We start from the raw sequence: 15,442 nt of genomic DNA, 5'->3' as shown, positions 1-15,442 counted from the left end.
TAGGCAAGCCGGTCAGTTTGTAAATGGATTCGTCATTGCGAATGGCTGTTTCAAAATGCAATGCGCTTTCTGAAAATAGCAGTAGTGATTTTATTTGGCGAATTACTCGGTCCGGTGCGGTGCAAAAAATATAAAATACCCTAAGATCTGCTTGTCACCAAATTTAAATGAAACAGAAATCATAAAAAAAACTTGAATCTGGAGGGCACCGAAGTAAACTGTATGGTCATAAATAAAATTCCAGCTGCTCCCCCTTCCCCTAAAAAAATTAATGCCCGGACCGGTTCATTAATTATTCGTGATTTTCTATGCTGTGAAGACTCATGCGAAATGGTGATTGCTCAGTGAGTGCCTTTGAGCTCCCGGTTAAGACCCGTCGGCTTTTTGAATCCAATTTTTATTGATTGACGAAACGCTATACATAGCCTATGAAGCCTTCCAAGAGGGGTAGGCTGGTTAGCCATGTTGCTGTATCGTCTTTCTCAGCCTGGGGCAGATGCCGCCTCACTAATGGCTATAGACGACATTGATAAACGATAAATTCGTGTGCCTCCTGGCCCTTATACAAATAAATAAAGGTAGAATTAATGGGAAATGGAAGTGCAAAAATATTTGATTAATTTCCAGACGACTCTGGCTCAGCCCTCACCGGCTCTCATTGGTTGATCAAGGACTGTGCCCGAAACCTTTGGATTCCATTCGCGTAAGATATATGCCAGTAGTAAGGGGCGGGGGGGGGGGGGGGGGGGATATAAGCCCTTGATTACCATGTCGTTTCCATGTTTTTCCTATAAGGTCCTTAAATCGTTTATAAATTCGTTCATAAAATATCCGAACTATGATTGCCATCTCCTTCCTGTTTCATCTACGTCAGTGTTGTCAGTTGTGCCTTTGCACTTCAGTAGTCCCTTAGAATAGCCAAGGTGCTTATAAATCTAAAAGGTGTAACTTTCTGATGTTACTGTCTGCCTTCTTAGGGCCTCTTCATATGATCCCGGTTACCGGGATGGCTCGGTAAGCGGGATGAATTTTGCAGTCCGTTCATATGGGAAATTTCATCCCGGTTACCGAGATGAAAAGTGGTGACGCGGTCAATCGAGCGTGACATTTACCGAGCAAGCCCGGCAAGAATTTTTCATTTTTATAGGTTCTACAAACCTCAAAAGTATTATATCTTTATCTCTACTACGAAAAGGAATTATTTTGAACTAGAACATCTCAGAAATGAGCCGTAATAATCAAATATATCCGTTCTAAGACGCGAATGTTTGGTTATAGACTTCATCCCGGTAACCGGGATACCGTGTTCATATGAGAAAATTTTCGTCCCGGACTCCCGAGATCTCGGTCGCTGAAGCCGAGATCTCGGTAACCGGGCTGGCCCGCCTTCTCATATGAACACATCGAATTTTTTACAAAAGAAATAGGAATGTGGCGAGATCTCGGTAAGCGGGCTAGCCCGGTCAACCGGGATCATATGAAGAGGCCCTTAGTATAGTTTATCCTGTCGTCGCTATTTTTGCGGGCAAGTCACTGGTTAGAAATCCTATGTCGCCAGTTTTCAGTGCCATGACGCAGTTGATCCTTCTTCCTTATTCTTCAAAAATTCAATTTCAAAAGTATCGTTCGCAACGTAAATGGCCGCGAAAACTTGGTCAGCCGAAAATTAGAAGTTCCACGACCTTGCTTACTTGGGTAGTCCACAATTCCCAAGAGGATTTCCGGAGTGGAAAATGCTCTTACCGTCCTTAAAAGTCAGATTTGGAGCCTGACAGAAACGGCTACACTGATAGAGGGCTAGCCGGTGCCTTGTTTAAAGTAGCTATACAAGGGCGTTACGACCATAAACGCACGTATTCACGTGCGTACCTCAAAAATCTAAAAAAATATATTTTATTTCATTTATTTATTTGACTTATTTATTTATTTAATTATAGATTTTTTGGCGAAAAGCGACTTATACACATGCAAGAGTTATCTCTTATTATTATTGCTATTTTGCGAAAAGAAAACTGTGTGATTATTGCACTATTCATTTTAATATGAGAGTTTAAAACCCAGTCATCACAACGGTGATGGTCGAGACACATGTGTCAACCTGCGCTGCCGGATGCAGTTTTAGCGGCATGAAGGCACTGAAATCCCTCTTCGAAGCATTGTGAGTGAGGAGAGGCTGTCCTCTTTGGCAATACTCCACATACACAAGCACAAGAATGTGGATACTGACAATCTAGTTTCCGAATTTTCCTGTCGTAAAGGGAGACGTCTCGCCCTTTTCCTGTCTCCACATTTACAGTTTATAATAAACAAGTCCAATATACACTTATATCAGTAGTACCAAAGGCTGACAAATAAACAACAAAGTTACTGAATAGTTAGCGTTTCTTCATGCTTTGTTTTATGAAACTTTTCTCTGGAAAAATGGGAAATGGCATTTCCGAGGCTCTAAAAATAAAAAATTTCTGGGGAGCATGCCCCCACAACCCCCACCCGCTATTGTGCGTGCCTAAACGGGAAAACGACGCTACGCCCCTGCTATAGCAAAATCCCAATATAAGGCCTCAGTAACAAATATAATATCAGACACTAAAAAGTGTCCAAAAATAAGTTTTATGTTTTGAAGACTTTTTTGGTAGTGTCTAAGATTTGGCGTGTTATATTTGTACATGTGAGTGTGGTCTTATATTGAAATTTTATTATAACCATTTTATAACCTTCTGAATTTGAGCCTGAGAACTTCCCTCAATAGCCGTTTATAGATTTGCCATTTTCCGGAGGTGGGTAAACTGTTGAGTTTTTACTAATGCTATTCGGCTCAATGTTACAAGCTGTTTGACGGTGAAACAGCCGCGCTAAAAGCAAAATTCCCGGCTCACTGGCTATAAGAAGCTCTCTCCAGGAGGACAAAACGACCCAAATCGCCAAAAATGCCCATTTTGATCAGAAAATAGCTATTATACTATTCTGGAATCCATGTGATTAATTTTACAGTGAGCTGGGAGGAAAAAAGCTGTTCTTTTCTGCCAGCCCACCCTTGTACGGGGCAGCCAGCCCGCCAGCCAGCTGACTCATGCCAGCCAGCCAGCCAGCCAACTTGCCAGCCAACTAATTTTCCCAGCCAGCTTGCTGACTTTCCTAGCCAACAGCCGGCTTTCTAGCAACGAGGCACCCGCTCTCCCAATTTCACTCCCCGACCCTGCAACCTCGCCCCTAATCTCGTACCCAAATCTCCCACGTTCAGTCATTTCGACATTCCCGAACCGACTGAGATCTGGGTACGAGATTACCTCGCCCCGCCCCCCAGGTCTTCCTGGCGATGTGAGAAGATTCTTGCAAATAGTAAGTCACGTGATCTTCTGAATTACCCAGTCTTGAGCCCGCCTGTGATTTTGAAGAAAAAAATCTCAAATATACTTGGAGACATAAGCTACTGCTTTTGCCAGGGAATTCGATTCTTTCCATGCCATTTTGACCGAGATGTTGTGGAGGAGGTTGTCATGACCTGGGAGCGAAGATGGAGTGGCGTCGGTCCATGGGATAATTTGGCTGCGCGCATGGGTACTGGTACAGGTTTTGTTTTCTTATATTGGCTCCAGGACTCTCGTTTGAAGTTAGCGTGCGTTCGCACGTATAACGGTCCAACAAAAAAGTGACCAGTCAGTTTTGCAGTCCACCGTGACCAGTTGACAGGGAATGAAGTTTCCCGCCAGCTGGTCGAAGAGAAAGCAGACTGTAATTTTGTGATTGACTAAATCTAAGATATATTTGTCCACCAAACCCTGCTTAAAATGCTCCGGATCTGGAAGGCGTAAGTATTGTTGACGATTTCTTTACAACCAGGGGTGATCTTTTTATCAGAAATTAAACATTGAATGAAATTAAGATGCAAACGTTTGTTAAAGCATTGATTAGCAGTGGGGGATCACCGCAGTGTCTCCATCAGCAGACTGGAAAAATAAAAGTGAAAAGTGGGAAAGGGGAGAAAATGAGGATATAGAAAAAAGTCCCTGCGAAGGACAAAGTTTTGAAGGCACACACAATGACACAATATAGCACATAAGAACACTTTATTAAACCCAATGAAAGCGGTGAGCAGATCTAAAGAGATGCTGATATAACATAGGTCGGTGATAATCGAGATTTTGTCTGCCGATATTGGCGGGGTGCAAACATAGCGAAAGAGTCAAAACCGGAAAACAGTGTTTTTATGGGAAAATTACGTAAGTTTTAACTGTGGATTACTAATTTAAAAACTGAGGGTTCAAGGCAAAAGATTTTACTGCAAAACGCCAATTCCTTTCAAATCCGATCAGTTGAAAATGATGTTTTGTTTTGGTATCAATGTTCCTCTTTTGTTTGTAATAGGCACATGACGTTTCGCACCCTTGACAATATGGCGAAAACAATCTCCAAATGGGCGTACATCAAGTATTTAAAGTACAGGACTTTTTGGGACGAGCCTTGACAATCTCAATAAAGGTTCTCAAAATAAATAAGTAAATAGGATACACTATATTCATACGCACCGCAGCGTACTAAGCGTGGAGCTAAGCATCCCTGTATTTCTTACAAAGTGCGCAATCCCAAAATCACAAATTTAGGGCATGTCAGGGACTTTGCGACCACATTTTTTCATGCAGTGAACTTTAGGTCCTGACTACATGTACATCCCCTTTTGCCCCCAAAAATGGCCATACGTGTTTTAACAGCTCAGTTGTGTAATTTTAGATACCAGTAGAATTTGAAGGTTCATATGGAAAAGAAAATTGCAATTTTGTTTTCTTATTTCTAATGGATGGCTTAGTTCAAATTGAAGTGCAACATTTTCGCTGATACTTGCTTGTCTTGTGTCTAACTCCACGTGAGTTTATTAAAAAAGAATAACAAGTAATACTGTAAACTTCGGAAAGACGTTGAGAGTAATCATCTCATGATCATTCCATACACCTCCTTTTGTCGGTTTGAGTGATCCCCTTCTTCACCCCACTCAAAATCAGGTTAACCCCACCCCCCTTCCCCAAGAAAAGAAAAGTCCTCTGACCCTCCTTGTCATGATAATAAGTGGTCCCTAAAAGCTACCCAAACAAAACATAACCCGACATGTTCATTTAATTTTATTGCACACTTTCTTCTTTTGAAGGTTAAGGAAGCATTGTCATAAATAACTTATAAGAGGGTCTCAATGGGGTTAACCGTCAGCCGTCAAACAGCCTAAGATTTATAACCGTCAAAAAAGCAGGTATTTATCGTAGCCGACAAAAGGTTTAAAGGTCATTCAAACGTAAATAATTCAGCTTCTTATTCCAGACTTCTGGCTCTTAAATCATAACTGGTAAATCAGTTCCATGTTCCCAAATATACTCACTTTATGATCTTTCCTACTGAATTTGCGTCTAAACTGACATCACAACTAACATCCGTGTGGAAGTACTTCTGGTTTCAAAATATTAATGATTTACCACATTGATAACGTTTTTTGACCAAAATTAATCCGAAGAACACACTTTGTAATACTAAAAAACACAAAAGTTAATATTAACTTTAACTCATGGAAGAAATTTTCCTTTGATAACCGTCAAAAACCTTAAAATTTAATCATCAAAGCTATCCCCCCATTGAGACTCTCTTATACTCTAAAGTATACTGTAGAAGCTCTAACTTTAGACCTTTTGAAATTGAACAACCGAAGTATGAAATATGACAAGTACCCCCATCACTTTTATCTGGGAGTTGCCCCGAGCGGTCTGGGGCAACGAGAGGCGTCGATGTTTATTGCAAGCTATAAACTAAACGTTAACCTGAAAACTGCGCATATTTTTGGTGTAGATCTTGGAAGATCTTTTTGAGCCGAATTCGAAGGTCTTCGATTTCCTTGTGTGGGAACCATGCTTGTAAATCCATGGATTCCTCCACTTCTGTAAATGGTTTCTGTTACAAAACAAAAAAGGAAAAAATGCATTGAATCAAAAATAAGTGTTTAGCTCACTTATGAAGGGCATAACGTCAAAGGACATTGAACTGATCCCCGACGCAAGAATATACAACACGTGAGTTCCTTTTATCCATTTTATTTCATGACTGTTGCAAATTTGCTTTTTCAACGTTCGTAATCTACGATATTTTAAAACATTTTATTATTTTACGATACTTTATTCTACGATACCCCCCGGGGGAGGGGGGCAGTTAAGGGAAGTAAGAGACCTTTCATCGTACGTGATCCCGATTACAAGTGCATCCCAAATATATCACTCTGAATTTCCACGTTGAGTAGCAAAAAAAAAAAAAAAAAAAAATTAGAGAGCCAGCATAAACGAGAAAGTGATTACAGCCGACAGGAAATAGACAATGTGTACAACATTGGCTCCTGGTACAAATAAAAAATTAATTTATATCTAGCTTGTCTGCCTTGTTTTTCATTTCACATACAGAAAGTATTTTTTGTTGCAACTGGCATATAGAATTAGATTGAGAAAAATGTTGGTGCCACACATGTAAACACTGGCAACGTTCACACACTGTTGAAGGTTTCCGGTCCAGAAAGACACCCTGTTCAAGACGCTAAATGGTGAAATTGTATACCCTGTTTAAGACTCAATACACCTTAACCATAACATACCCCTTTAGGCCAAATAAGGGAGTGCCCCCCTCCTCTAGGATTTTCTCAAAACTCAACACCTTAAAAAGAGACGTCACGTTTTATCATGAGTTTGGGTTGTCTGTGATCTCGGGTGATTTCATGGGCTATAGGAAACATGCAGTTCGAGTAAATTAAGTTAATTCCTCTCAAATAAAGTCAAATTAAATTCACATTGAAGTAATGAGTCTTTTCTCGTTGTTTCTTCTGCTACATTTCTTAAACAAACAGTTCTTTCGGTCTTTCACGAAAGTATACCATCGAAAACGGTGGTGTATGTCTGCGAAAACGGAGGTTTTCGAAAACGCTCTTTCGAAAAACGATTACGTCACTGTCATTGGCATGTCCCAGTTTCACTTGCGCGTAACGAGCATAAACAATCGATCCAACATGGCGGGATATCTGGCATTACTGTCTGGCATTGATGTTATTTGCCCTGATTTCAACCTTGATTGCTTGCTTGGAGCTAAATGCTGCCCCTATTAATTTATGCACATAAATTTTGCGAAAACGGCAGAATCTCCTGCGATCACTCCTTCGTCCAAAGCTGTACACTCGATGACGATTTTGGACTAGACCGGGAAGTACAAGCGCTTGGTGAGACAATTTCGTCAGTGGAATCTTCATTCCTGAAGAATGGCGAGAGAACTTTCGGATGTCTCGGACCTCCTTCCTAAAACTAAGTGAGCTGCTGCGTCCCTTCATTCAAGGTGAGACGACGAAAGACCAATTCAGTGTGAGTAATTCAACTTTATTTGAGATAAATATAATCTTTATATTTAGTCGAAACCAATTTTTCCTGTAGCGTGCCTATGGTTAATGTTTTTAAACATTAAATTAAAAATTGAATTCGGTACATTTACCTAATATCATTTAACTTGTAGAGTAGCACCAGCAGTTACTGGCATATTTTGCATCGCTGTTGTATCCAGTTAAGTTTTGGGATTCCGATTGGTGTAAATTATTTGAGTGCAGAAAACTAAGAGCTAATTTTCCTTCCTGTCGTCCTTCCTGATTGAAAGTTTTGAAGTAAATTTACTAAATGCATATGATTGTGATACATGAAGCTACATCTGCCTATGTCACTTAACCCACACAACCCCCCAGCAGTTAAATTTTTTGGAAAATTAGTGTTCAAATTCCCCCCTCTGCGAGCCAAATAGCTGTTCAAATGCCCCCGACCCTGGGGAAATAAGCCATTCTATTTTATATAGTTTTTAAGCAATATACAATATTATATGGAGATCAAAATTGCTCAGTTCTAGAGTTGAGGATGCCGCCAGTGTTTGCGAGTGGTATCTTAAGTTTCACATACACATGGATGAATTTAGGACACCAGGAATGCCTTCAGTTCCTTCAACCAAAGTTTAAATTAACAGCAAATGATTCGCATCCAATGTAATAAAAACTGAGGAAACATTGGAACAAACTTGAAATACGAGCACAACTTGTCAAACATCGTAGACTAAACCCAGATTATTTAAGCTTTTCATATAACTTGTATCTAATGTGCGGCGCGGCATGAAACCACAATCCTTCCCTTTAATATCAGAGAAAATTGACATGTCGACCTCCGTCATGAGTTATCATGCCTATGTGCATGCACCGAGACACTTCACATGACATTGAGGCTAAGGTTCAAAATTCCCCACCCCTTATGCACGGAGATCAAATTCCTAGCCCCCAGAGATGCAAAGGTGTCAGTTGCATGGGGTATGCCTGGGGGGGGAGGGGGGGGGGTTGTTGAAGCTTTAATTTAACCGGTACATTAATACATTAACAGCTTTATGGCTTGTGTGTTTTGATCAGTGGCTCGCATGCCGCTCTGCCTTGCTTATTGGTAAATGATTTTCTCTGTACAGTACTAAAAGTGGCCCCTATAACCAGTTAAGGTTACCCTATACCTTCAGAGGTGTCTCGCGTTTAAGCGATGCCGCGCGTCCAGTTTAAACTGTAGATACCTAAACCCTATATCAAATTAAAGCTTGTAGAGCTGGCTATCAAACTATACCAAGAATTTTGAAATAAATTGAATTGCCAAATTTTTCACAACCTCTAAATGTGAGCGTCCGAATCACCTTTTTAAAGCTACAAGTCAAAACGAATTTTGTTTTTAATTTGCTCCTCAGTTTCCGGACCCAAAGCGCTAAAAAACGTGTCTGCGTTTTGCCATATTCAATCGCATTGAAAAGTTAAAGAGCATTTTCGAAATAGGATGAAAAAAAGGTGGAGTGATCGTACAAAAATCACTCTCGAAGAAAAAATATTTCGAAAGAAAAAATTTGGAGACACGTTTTTGTTGTTTATATGTTAAACTACATGTAGCTACTGTCCAAATTTGAAGGCAAATGAACAAATTCCTTTCGAGTTTAAGCTTTTTGAAGTGGCTCCTCCAAGTGAAAAAATTGATTCGAGAAAACAGGGCTAAAAATTCGGCGATTCATTTTATTTCAAAATTCTTGGTTTATTTTGATAGCCAGCACTACAGGCTTTAATTTGATATTGGGGTTCAGACGCGCTACATCGTTTGGACGCGAGACACCTCTGAAGGTATAGGGTATCCTTAATACATACATCTCAGATGTTCTAAAAATATTAAATCATTAAATGATCTGTAAATCTTACTGCAGTAAATTTGTAAATTTTACAGTATGTTGTTTTATGATTAGTTACCTCGAGAAATTCTGCTGTATACTGAATGACATAGAGACCACAGTCAAAACTATTTGGCTGTTGGGGGACCTGAAAAACAAGTTCTTTAAGTTACTGATTAATCATTACCAATAGTGGGCCAGGAGTCAAGAGATTTACAAATACCACACACAGTGGAATACAATGTAATGCAATTCAAACTAAATATTGACCTACAGTAAGAGGATTTTCAAGGACACTGCAATAATTGCACAAATTATATCAAATAACAATATCACAATAAATATTATTTATGAAATAAAATTCAGATAATAAATAATATTGAAGAAAATCAAGAATCCAATTTGATTGATATAAATATAATTGTATCAACATTTAACATTTTTTCCTCAGTGGCAAGCATTAGCGGTCATCTATTAACTGAACATACCCAGAAAACATGAAATCATTGCAGAATAATGTTATGTCTTACCAATGGATGTACAACTCTGGAAGATGAGGCTTCAAGTAATTCCCCTTGCTCACATTCTCATGCTTGTAAAATGAAACTAAAGGGATAGGATGAACATATCACCCTGTTAAGTCATTCATCAACCTTTCATGCTATTAGTATAAGAAAACAGAGGGCTATCAATTATGTGGTGCCACTACGTGCTCATTTCCAAATTTGAACCAAATATTTACACTTGCATAATAAGTAAAATTTTTCTCACTTGATGATTTTTCAGTGATAATGGCAGAACAATGTTTTGTCCTTACTTATTATTCAAGAAATTTGAGCAAACTGATGGTGAAAAAGGAAGCAAAAATCAGCTTTCAATAGATAATTGTACCACTGGCACAGACAAACCATAAATGATTATATTATATGCAGTCAGTTTTTCATCCTTCAAATACAGTGTATAATGAATTACATTACACCCTACTTTCCTTTGTCTATCATAACATTCATGAAGTACGTGTACTATCAGTTTTGTACCAATCTAAACATTAAATCAATAAATTTTATCAGGTCAACTAAATATCAATAATGGTATAATTGGCATTTATTGTCCAAAATGCAGAGTTCCAATTTCCAGTGAAATTAATAAACTGTGTTGATAGCAAAACTATAGTATACATGTTTTTTTCTTTTTTCTAAAGCATGATTTATATTGTTACAGGTCATGGTCATTTGACAGCTTCTTGTCTACCTTCTAGTTAGAGAAACAGTTTTTTCTCTCTTTGAAGTTATTTTCAGTGGCTGTCTTCTATCAGTTCTGTTCACTGAATCCACTCTGGGATGAGGTTAAGTTTATTGATGAATACCCACATTGGTACACCCTTAGGGTTAAAGAGGCTATTCACATAAGACTTTACCCTGACAACATCAACAGGGATAACAGAGTTGGAATTTCAGAAGCCTGGATGCCCACGATCAAACAACACAGCAGCTGATCGGTACCAAGGCGGACTGCCGAGGGAACAATTTCTAGTTTGAATGACAAGGATTGAAAACCTTCAATCAACAACAGCCCAAGAGAGGATCAAAACGCAGCGATCAACACAAACCAAGGTGCTACTTATACTGTTACGCAATCAGTCAACACCATCGCCTGATGAAGAACAGCATGAGTGGTTTATTACATTTTCAAGATTGGCCACTAGTTCCCACCAAAGGTGCATGCAGAGCTGCTGATCTGGCATCCGTTAGATTAAGGTAAACCAGAAAGCCAAGGGAGATATGAAGAAGGTAGCATAGTGCACAGAACAGAGCATAACATCTGCTGTCTCAGTGAATGATGCAACATGTCATATTGACAAAACTAACTCGGTCATCAAGGCTGCTAAAGAATGTTGAAGTATCACTACTGAAGAAACGGTCTTAATTTTCCTGTGACAGATCACTGAGGTGAACATCATAGCCACCAAGTTTGAAGTTTGAGAGAGCTACATGTAGCTAGCTGTAAACACCATATTTCTACAAGCAGAAGTGTGGAAGCCTAACACCACAAAAGTACTGCACTTGGAACCCTGAATAGCCTGAAAGAGGAGAACTTCATAACGCTCCTCCCAGTGAGGAAAAGTCATGTTAAACTCATCACCTGACAAGCAAATGAAATGGAGGTATTCATAGCCCACCCAAACGACCCTCCCTCCTCCCCCCCCCCCCCCCCCCCTATCCCCACTCTCCAAGCCCTTTACATTAAGCTCCACATGGATAATAAGTTCACCATTCTGGACTAAAGCAACACTGACGGGTTCTTACAGAATCTCAGTAGTGAACACACATCCATCCATTTCACCTACATTGAGACCAAGAATGACAACCAGTTCATCTTTCTTGACACGTAAGTCTCAAAAGGAACAGAAGGTCACCTCACCACTAGCATCCATAGGCAGCTCATACACAATAGACAGTACTCAATTAGTAAAGCAAGATATTGTAAACTGTCTGTATGACTTGGTGAAGCATCTCACGACCACACCAGTAGTTATATGTATCTTAAAAGATAAGAAACATTAATTTTGTCATGTGTTTCTAATGATTACCACTCCTCTTTGTGCAGAAGATCATCAGGAGAAAAAGAATAGACCTTTGAGAGTCTGTAGAAGTGTCTAAAGGCACCTTTTATACCACCATGTCCAGGCTGTTTCTGAACCTCTTTGTTGCTGCCAAGAACAACAAGGTATTTGCACAGTCTTCAGATCCAACACAACACTTAGGTCACACACCATACACCCAAAAGTCAAAGAAAGTGTTGATACTGTGTATCAAAATGGCATGGACTAAAGGATTTTCTGAACTTGTGGAAAAGCCTACATCTTGGTAACAAGAACTCTATGTAAAAGAGAAGAGGGTGGCGGTGACCATAATGCAAACTATTATGGTGGAGGGGGGAAGGGGCCGCTTATGTTACGTTTTTGCTTTTGTTTGTCTAATACCTAATTAGTATGTCCAGACAAGTCATCTGTGCAACATCTAGTTGTCAAAGTTATTATTTTCTGTTTTCCAGAAATGGAGAACGAACAATCATTGTGTAGCATATTTACAATACATGTAAATGAAAATGGCATAATTTAAATGAAAGGGATACAACTTGTCCTAAGTGAATCTAAAACGACTGTGTCTTATTATGATACAGAAATCACAGCTGCGCCCTTTCTTCCTCTCCTGGTGGGCCCCACCATGCTCATCCCTTTTTCCCTTATTGTTCATGCAGTGCCTGGTATGCAAGTTGAGCAAAAACTACCAAAGATTGCATCTAAATCAGAAAGAAAAACTGGAAAAGCATAGTTAAGTGCATCATGTCAACATCATACATAGGCCAGATGAACACACCCTGTCATGGGGGAGACCAGAAAACCACCCATTGAAAAAGGTTTAAGGGGGCCACAACAGACAGTAATTACAATCTATTGCCCATCATAAGTGGACCAGATGCAACACAGTCTGTCATGGGGAGACCAGTTAAGCACCCATTTTATAGGGGGCCACAACAGACAGTAATCACAATCTATTGCCCATCATAAGTGGACCAGATGCAACACAGTCTGTCATGGGGGAGACCAGTTAAGCACCCATTTAATAGGGGGCCACAACAGACAGTAATCACAATCTATTGCCCATCATAAGTGGACCAGATGCAACACAGTCTGTCATGGGGCAGAGATCAGTTAAGCACCCACTTTATAGGGGGCCACAGCAGACAGTAATCACAATCTATTGCCCATCATAAGTGGACCAGATGCAACACAGTCTGTCATGGGTAGACCAGTTAAGCACCCATTTTATAGGGGGCCACAACAGACAGTAATCACAATCTATTGCCCATCATAAGTGGACCAGATGCAACACAGTCTGTCATGGGGCAGAGACCAGTTAAGCACCCATTTTGTAGGGGGCCACAACAGACAGTAATCACAATCTATTGCCCATCATAAGTGGACCAGATGCAACACAGTCTGTCATGGGGCAGAGACCAGTTAAGCACCCATTTAATAGCGGGCCACAACAGACAGTAATCACAATCTATTGCCCATCATAAGTGGACCAGATGCAACACAGTCTGTCATGGGGGAGACCAGTTAAGCACCCATTTTGTAGGGGGCCACAACAGACAGTAATCACAATCTATTGCCCATCATAAGTGGACCAGATGCAACACAGTCTGTCATGGGGCAGAGACCAGTTAAGCACCCATTTTATAGGGGGCCACAACAGACAGTAATCACAATCTATTGCCCATCATAAGTGGACCAGATGCAACACAGTCTGTCATGGGGAGACCAGTTAAGCACCCATTTTATAGGGGGCCACAACAGACAGTTATCACAATCTATTGCCCATCATAAGTGGACCAGATGCAACACAGTCTGTCATGGGGGAGACCAGTTAAGCACCCATTTAATAGGGGGCCACAACAGACAGTAATCACAATCTATTGCCCATCATAAGTGGACCAGATGCAACACAGTCTGTCATGGGGGAGACCAGTTAAGCACCCATTTTGTAGGGGGCCACAACAGACAGTAATCACAATCTATTGCCCATCATAAGTGGACCAGATGCAACACAGTCTGTCATGGGGCAGAGACCAGTTAAGCACCCATTTAATAGGGGGCCACAACAGACAGTAATCACAATCTATTGCCCATCATAAGTGGACCAGATGCAACACAGTCTGTCATGGGGGAGACCAGTTAAGCACCCATTTTGTAGGGGGCCACAACAGACAGTAATCACAATCTATTGCCCATCATAAGTGGACCAGATGCAACACAGTCTGTCATGGGGCAGAGACCAGTTAAGCACCCATTTTATAGGGGGCCACAACAGACAGTAATCACAATCTATTGCCCATCATAAGTGGACCAGATGCAACACAGTCTGTCATGGGGCAGAGACCAGTTAAGCACCCATTTAATATGGGGCCACAACAGACAGTAATCACAATCTATTGCCCATCATAAGTGGACCAGATGCAACACAGTCTGTCATGGGGGAGACCAGTTAAGCACCCATTTTGTAGGGGGCCACAACAGACAGTAATCACAATCTATTGCCCATCATAAGTGGACCAGATGCAACACAGTCTGTCATGGGGCAGAGACCAGTTAAGCACCCATTTTATAGGGGGCCACAACAGACAGTAATCACAATCTATTGCCCATCATAAGTGGACCAGATGCAACACAGTCTGTCATGGGGAGACCAGTTAAGCACCCATTTAATAGGGGGCCACAACAGACAGTTATCACAATCTATTGCCCATCATAAGTGGACCAGATGCAACACAGTCTGTCATGGGGGAGACCAGTTAAGCACCCATTTAATAGGGGGCCACAACAGACAGTAATCACAATCTATTGCCCATCATAAGTGGACCAGATGCAACACAGTCTGTCATGGGGGAGACCAGTTAAGCACCCATTTTGTAGGGGGCCACAACAGACAGTAATCACAATCTATTGCCCATCATAAGTGGACCAGATGCAACACAGTCTGTCATGGGGCAGAGACCAGTTAAGCACCCATTTAATAGGGGGCCACAACAGACAGTAATCACAATCTATTGCCCATCAGACGTGGACCAGATGCAACACAGTCTGTCGTGGGGAAGACCAGTTAAGCACCCATTTTATAGGGGGCCACAACAGACAGTAATCACAATCTATTGCCCATCATAAGTGGAACTGCGCCCATTTTATGGGGGGCCACAACAGACAGTAATCACAATCTATTGCCCATCATAAGTGGAACTGTATTTGCCAAAGGGAAATTAATTACTATCACAGCTTTTGATGCATTGCTTACCTCCTTTCATAACTTCTGCACTTTCAGTGTCCTTGTTGTAGTCAGTTTCTGAAATTAAAAAAAGTTAGAAGTATGATATAGTAACCAAATCTGACTTATTCTAATTATTGTTCCTTATTTTATTTATTTATTTATTTATTTTAAATAATTTATTTCATCTGTTTTACTTCGCCCAGAACACACACAGGCTGGGAGACCACTACAGCATGAGCCAGTTACAGTGGACACCTTAAACTTATAAAAATAATCAAAACAATATAAAGCCATGCAAAAAAGAAAAGAAAAAGGCTAAATGCATAGACTAGAAACAGCATGAAGGCTGACGTTAAAGTCCTCTGGTGGTATTGCATCTAGGAGAA

General features: G+C 40.5%; 1 long non-coding RNA gene across 1 annotated transcript; it reads right to left on the bottom strand.

Moving 5' to 3' along the window:
* Positions 1–5,713: 5,713 nt before the first annotated feature.
* On the bottom strand, positions 5,714–15,096 carry LOC146465528 (uncharacterized). The gene is made up of 4 exons (XR_014868235.1): positions 15,084–15,096; positions 9,759–9,834; positions 9,308–9,376; positions 5,714–5,928 (listed from the first exon to the last, which is right to left on the bottom strand). It is a non-coding gene; the product is annotated as an uncharacterized LOC146465528 (long non-coding RNA).
* Positions 15,097–15,442: the final 346 nt, after the last annotated feature.

Source organism: Pavona decussata, unplaced genomic scaffold (genome assembly GCF_977016875.1).
Source record: "Pavona decussata unplaced genomic scaffold, jaPavDecu1.1 SCAFFOLD_156, whole genome shotgun sequence".
NCBI lineage: Eukaryota > Metazoa > Cnidaria > Anthozoa > Scleractinia > Agariciidae > Pavona > Pavona decussata.
The sequence above is the reverse complement of the archived record's forward strand: the minus strand, read 5'-3'. Positions and strand labels throughout refer to the sequence as shown.